This window comes from Nyctereutes procyonoides, unplaced genomic scaffold (assembly GCF_905146905.1).
Source record: "Nyctereutes procyonoides isolate TBG_1078 unplaced genomic scaffold, NYPRO_anot_genome, whole genome shotgun sequence".
NCBI lineage: Eukaryota > Metazoa > Chordata > Mammalia > Carnivora > Canidae > Nyctereutes > Nyctereutes procyonoides.
Genome location: NW_026575128.1, coordinates 8358428 through 8364959, shown reverse-complemented (window position 1 = coordinate 8364959; position 6532 = coordinate 8358428). Strand labels below are relative to the sequence as shown.

At 43.1% G+C, this 6532-nt stretch overlaps 1 long non-coding RNA gene across 1 annotated transcript in view; it reads right to left on the bottom strand.

Moving 5' to 3' along the window:
* Positions 1-3345: 3345 nt before the first annotated feature.
* LOC129520633 (uncharacterized) overlaps positions 3346-6532 on the bottom strand; it is a 29952-nt gene continuing 26765 nt past the window's right edge. Inside the window, exon 3 of the long non-coding RNA XR_008666644.1 lies at positions 3346-4089. This is a non-coding gene — a long non-coding RNA (uncharacterized LOC129520633). The remainder of the gene's footprint in view (positions 4090-6532) is intronic.

The following is a 6532-nucleotide window of genomic DNA, read 5'->3' as shown; positions in this document are numbered from 1 at the left end:
ATAAGCAAGGAGACCAGGCAGGAGCTTCTTTAGTAAAAGCCACTATGGACATAATAAACCAAACATCAAAACCACTTTTTAAAATGTTTTTCTTTGTTGTTGTTGTTTTTAAGTAAACCCCCCACAACACAGGGCTCTAACCTGTGACCCCCAGATCAAGAGTTGCATGTTTCACTAAGCCAGGTGCCCTCCAACGTCACTTCTTACTCCCCTGTAATCAGGACCCAAGCTACCTCAGGGATGGGGAGATGGGACATAGCAACCTCCACCTCCACTCCTTCCCTTCTTTTGACAACCAACCAAGGAAGTTTCGAAAGCTTTCTTTTCTGGGAAAGGAAAATAAGAGCAGTAGGACACTTGGCAGCCCTTTGTGTGTATAAAATTTCTCATTTTTCGGGGATCCCTGGGTGGCTCAGCGGTTTAGCGCCTGCCTTTGGCCCAGGGCGCGACCCTGGAGTCCCGGGATCGAGTCCCGCGTCAGGTTCCCTGCATGGAGCCTGCTTCTTCCTCCTCCTGTGTTGTCTCTGCCTCTCTCTCTCTCTATGTCTATCATAAATAAATAAATCAATACATCTTTAAAATTTTTTTTTCTCATTTTTCTTGGAAATCTAATATAGCTCCTAGTTATGAATTTTAAGCTATAGTTTCTACTTTTCCAAAGCAATGGAGCAATGATCATCATGATTCCATGTTGATGCTGTTGACAACATTTATATTTCACATTTTCAAAAAGGAATGATTTTTAAAAAGATACAAATAACTGCCATGGGGCGCCTGGTTGGCTCAGACAGTGGAGTGAGCAACTCTTAATCTCAGGTTGTTAATTCAAGGCCCGTGTTGGGTGTAGAGATTACTTAAAAGTAAAATCTTAGGGACGCCTGGGTGGCTCAGTGGTTAAGCGTCTGCCTTCAGCCCAGGGCGTGATCCTGGAGACCAGGATCGAGTCCCATGTCGGGCTCCCTGCATGCAGCCTGCTTCTCCCTCTGCCTGTCTCTATGTGTGTCTCATGAATAAGGAAAATTGTTAAAAAAAAAAAAAAGTCAAAGTAAAGACAAAGAAAATGAGAAGTCTCATCTTTGTCCTGAAAGGGAGCTTTTCTTTGGTTCCCGTGGGACCAATGATACACTGGGTCGGGGGGCACTTACTGCAGAAAAGCCACAGGCTCAGAGTGACCGAACAAGTCAGCCCCCTTACAGCTGAGTACCTCTGGACGGTCCAGGCCATGCACCAGCCTTCACTGAGACTGAACTCAGCCATGTGGCTGGCCCCGCACACAGAGGGGCCTCCAAGGTGTCCCCTACACCTGACTTTGCCTTTTCTGCTTCTACTTTTCATGGTATTAAATAATATTTATTGGGCAGCTACTCTGTGCCTGTGCTTTATATGAACTGTCCCTCTTCCTCCCCAAGCCCTGCAAGGTGGTTTCATGAACTTTATCTTAGTTAAGTAAAGGAAGGCTCGGGGAGGAGGTATCAGTCAGCAATCTTTCTTTTGCTAACATGGAAAGCCAAGCTCTGCAAAAACGGCTTACGCAGAAAGGGTAATGACTGCCTCACATGAACCAAATGCACTAATGGTTCGGGCCCAGCTTGGTCACAGGAGCCACAGGATCTGCTGTTCTCGGTGCCGCTCAAGTTTGCCCCCTTGTTGGGCCTGGTGAGGGGGACTGCTGGGAGAGCTCACGGCCTGTAGCTGCTCGTTTCCCTGTCCTGCCACAGGTCACTGCTGCTTCTTGGAAGAAACCACCCATCAGGCTGACCCGGGTCATCCGCTGACTGCGTCAGGCCAGCACGCCGTCCGGCCCTGGGAGTCTGACAGGGGTCTGCAAACTGCGGGAAGGGTGGGCGGTCATGAGGCAGCTCCTCCCCACCAGGGACAGACCAGGGAACTCAGGCCACTGCCCCTCTCCGGGGCCATCGGGCCTACCCCAGGCCTTTCTCCCGGTCCTTCCCGCACGTGTGGTTGTAGCCTCGTTCCCGTATAATCGGAGTTCAGTGTCGGCCCTCACTCTCGAGAGGAGGCAGCTGTCGGGCAGGAGCCGCAGAAACACTGCTGAGAGTCCCTGACGACCTGGGGACAGGGCAGGAAGGCGAGCAGATGACCTTGAGCAGGCTGGGCGGCCAGGCCCTCTGCTCATGAAGCCCACGTCACAGCACCAGGCTGCCTCCGTCCAAAGGAAGGGACGTCTCTTCAGACACGCATCCCATGGTCTTTCATTCTTCAGCCACAGTCAATTCTGCTTTAGGACATTTCCGTCCATCTTTCCCTCCGTTCCTCCCCCGGGTCTCTCCCTCCAGTTAAGATCCATCCAGGACGTCCTTGGCGTCCTGAGCTCCTAAGATTCCTCGGCCCTCCTTCACAGAACAGCCGTCGCGGATGGTCAGGAGGAGAGGGACGGGAAGAGGTCACTGACATTAAAAAAAAAAACAAACAATCAGTGTGGGAACCACAGGAAAGAAGGGACTGGCTCCGGGCGACAGAACAGGGATCATCCTCCAAAAGCACCACTGTGTCCCGTCTCCTGTGTACACGGCTTTTGGTATTAGAGACATGCTTTCATTTCTTTATTCAAAAAGTATTTTCCGAGAGCCTGAGAGCTTTTGATGAAGTTGCCCGTCTCCCTGAAGCCCGCTACAGCCCCCTACCCAGATCTTCGCATGGCTGAGCCCTAAGCATCGTTCACACACACATACACTCTGGGTAGATCCTCATTCCTCCAGGGAAGAAGCCCGAAACTCAGGGGTAGCTTGTAATTTTCCAGAACCTTAGGTACCTGTAGGTCTTCACGTTCCGCCAGAGTCTGGGAAGCTATTAAGTTGAGAAATATGAAAGTGGCTTTACGTAAAAATGAAAATGTTGTATTTTTCAGAAAAAGAAGTTTTATTCGAGCAAAATACACAGTTACCATTCACTACTTTCCCCCAATGATAAATTTCTCCAAATATTACATATTTATAAAATTCAGCATTGTTAAAATTTATTCAAATCCTTCAATTACTGTTGTCTATTGGAGAATGTTCTGTTTCTTGGAGTTCCAAATGGTAAAAGAGGTGGTAATCTGTTGAAAAAAGGTCAGGTGAGTGTGATGGATTTGGCAAAAGTCCTTGGCCCAATGCAGTTACTCCCTTTGGTGGTCTGGGGTTTCAGTGGTCAAATGATGGAAAAGTACAGGTCCCTCCATACCTGCTCACCAATGCAGCGCTTTTAGACCCATTTTTGACAAATAGTTTCAGCTTCTTGACAAAAAGATGCTACTATTAGTTTTGTCTGAGTCAAAAGCAATGAAATACTCTCTTGGCGGACCACCACAGAGTTACCAGAACCTTTTTTTGATTGCAGTGATGGTTTTTTTTTTTTTTTTTATTTTATTTTATTTATGATAGTCACAGAGAGAGAGAGAGAGAGAGAGAGGCAGAGACACAGGCAGAGGGAGAAGCAGGCTCCATGCACCGGGAGCCCGACGTGGGATTCGATCCCGGGTCTCCAGGATCGCGCCCTGGGCCAAAGGCAGGCGCCAAACCGCTGCGCCACCCAGGGATCCCTGCAGTGATGGTTTTAACACGTTTGGAAACTACATCAACATCCAATCATTGTCCAGACCACTATTATTTTTTTTGTCAAAGTTTAAGATTTCTCCAAAATAGAAATAGGTCTCTGCTCTTTCAAATCCAAAGGTAAGAGCACACCTGTAATCATCTCCGTTTATGATCATCCGTCAGTTGGTGTTACCTACCCACTTGTCCAACTTTTTCACCTTTCCTATTGCAGCCAGGTGTCGAGAAATTGTTGTAGCAGAAACTCCTAAGTCTGCCGCAAGGCCTCGAATTGCTGTTTTGGGGTTAGCTTCCACCATGGCTCTCAGTTGATCTTCATTTAAAACAGATTTGGGTCTTCCTCGAGGCTCATTTTTCAGACTCAAATCCCCAGAACGAAATTTTTCAAACCACCACCGGATAGTCCTCTCACTAACAGAGCCTTTTCCAAAGACAGAATTGATGTTTCTACTTGCTGTGGCTGCACTATGTCCTAGTTTAAATTCATATAAAAATAGTATTCGCAAATCTTTCAAAGACGGGGCACTGTTCACTTCTGTGGAGGAAACAAACAATAAAGACTCAGCCATCAAAGGCCATAATATCATCAGGAATACTACACAACGCAACTGAAAATCAAGTTAATCAATCATGGTCAATCAAGCTTTGACTTGTCAAATCTCAGCAATTTCATCTGGAGGATGCATGTTTTTATCGCTGTCCTCCTGCCAACAGCTTCCAGCAGGCAGATGACTGTAAGTAGGAATACAATTTCCAGTAATCTGATAAGCACTGCCATAAAAGAAATGCTTTTGAACTAAAATAGGAGTTGTGCTCTTACGTCTAGGAACTTAATGCCTGCCACACAATATTTCCAGTGCTATCAGATTAAGGTCTCAGATCCACCTAATGCTTGGGGGAAAAAATCCTCCCATAATGGGTTGATAAATAATTGCTTCCAATGTTTTCTGACAAAAGTACTTGTAGATCTTCCTCTTCCCTGCTTGGTATGATCTGAATGACTGCCACTTCACAAGTTCTTTACGTTTTCTAGATCCTTATTTATTATGGAATTTTTCTTATTTTGCTTATTTCACTTTCTTGGGCTTCATAGTTAATTTTGGTGTAAATGAATAAAAATGATATTTCAGATATATGAAAGAACTGTTTTCCATTCTCCCCTGGTAGTCACGTATTCTAAATGGTACTAGGGTCCACTGGCCACTAGACTTTTTAAAACTAAGACCATAACATACACATGCCCTAAATCTACCAAAGGGGTAGAGAAAGAAAAAAGAAGAGGGGGAGAGAGAGATTGATTCAGCAGAATTCAAATCTAGACAATGTTTGGGAGAAATCTTGGGGTATGAAGAGGGGAGTTCTTCTTTTCAGCAGCTTTAATTCCAGTCCCTTACAAGTACATATTCCTCCAATAGTAATTTTTCTCCCTTTTTCCTCCCCTATGCTTCCAAGATGGTAAAGTGGAAAGGGAAAGGTTTCTATTCCTTTCTACCATCACTTGAGTTCTAAATTATTTCAAATAAGTTGATGTCTTCCATTACAAAAGCAGAAAAAAATTCTGACCTCAATCACAATATATTGTTACCAAAAAACAAACAAAAATACATATTGCAACTGTAAGATAAATATCTGGAAAGTGAGTAGCTTTATTTTAGACCCTAATACCCTGAGAGCAATTATCCCATTGTTCATAAATGGAATAGGAATAGGGGAGAGAGGTTTCCCATCAATATAGTAGATTTAATTAATGCAAGAAGCCACCTCTTCCACTTCAAACGTGCTAGTTGAGATATAAGTGAAAATCAAAACTTGTTTTAGTACAAAGCTAAGTCCAAAAGGAAAAGAGAATTTCCCAAATGCAAGAAAGTGAGAAAAGCTTAAAAAAAAAAAAAAAACCCACAGTGGTGAAGGGACACATGAATAGAATTTGTATCTCAAACTACAAATAATGGAACAATCTGAAAGAGACATTATAAGACAAGTTAAAAAAAGACATTTTAAATCATGCCTTTAATGTTCAAAGAGAAAACAGAAATAGATTTCAATAAACAAGAACAGATCATTGTAAAAAAAAAAATTCCCACATACTTGTCACATCTCCTTCGTTTCCTCTAATCTCTGAGAATGCTTTGGTCTTCCCTTAATTTCCATGACCTTGACCTTATCAAATATACCTTGTCTGGGTATGGCTAATGTTTCCTGATGACTGGACTAAGGTCATACATTTTTGGCAAGAATACACAGACATGACGTATCCTTTCTAGTGCATGGTATCATGGGTTTCAAGATGTGCATATGCTTTATTATTGTGATGTTCACCTTGATCACCGACTAAGATAAATTCTGGCAAGTTTCATCCTAGTAAAGTTATCTTTCCCTTTGTGATTAATGACGATCCTGGGGGACATACTTTGAATCTACCTAAATTTTACTTATCCTCATATTTTCACTAATTTTACAATCAATTGGTGGATCTTGTCTGCAACAATTATTACTGTTTTGCTAATTCTTATTTTCTATTTCCCTCAATCCATCCATCCTTCCACAGGTATTAACTGGAATTCTACTATAAGTGAGAAATGTTCATTTCCCATTTTATATCTGTATCAGTATGCACTCACGGATATTTACTTTATTATTCTATGGAATATAATCCAATGATTTCATTATTTCTTTTGCTCAAAGTGCTCCAGCTTTGTCCATTTGAACCACCTTCTTCTTTCTTTCTTCTTTCTCCTTCCTCCTTCTCCTTCTTCTTCTTTTTTTTTTTTAGTACTTTGTTATTACCTGGCACACATCAAGGTGTTCCAAGCACCTTTAGTATTTTCTATGTCAGTCCTGGAATCAACCACTTCTCCAAGAAGTGGAGAATCATACTAAATCATAAAAACCTGGATCCTACGTTTGTTCATTACTGCTGGGGTGTCATACCATTTAGTCACTCTCAGTGGACACAGCTAGGAAATACATGCATAGTA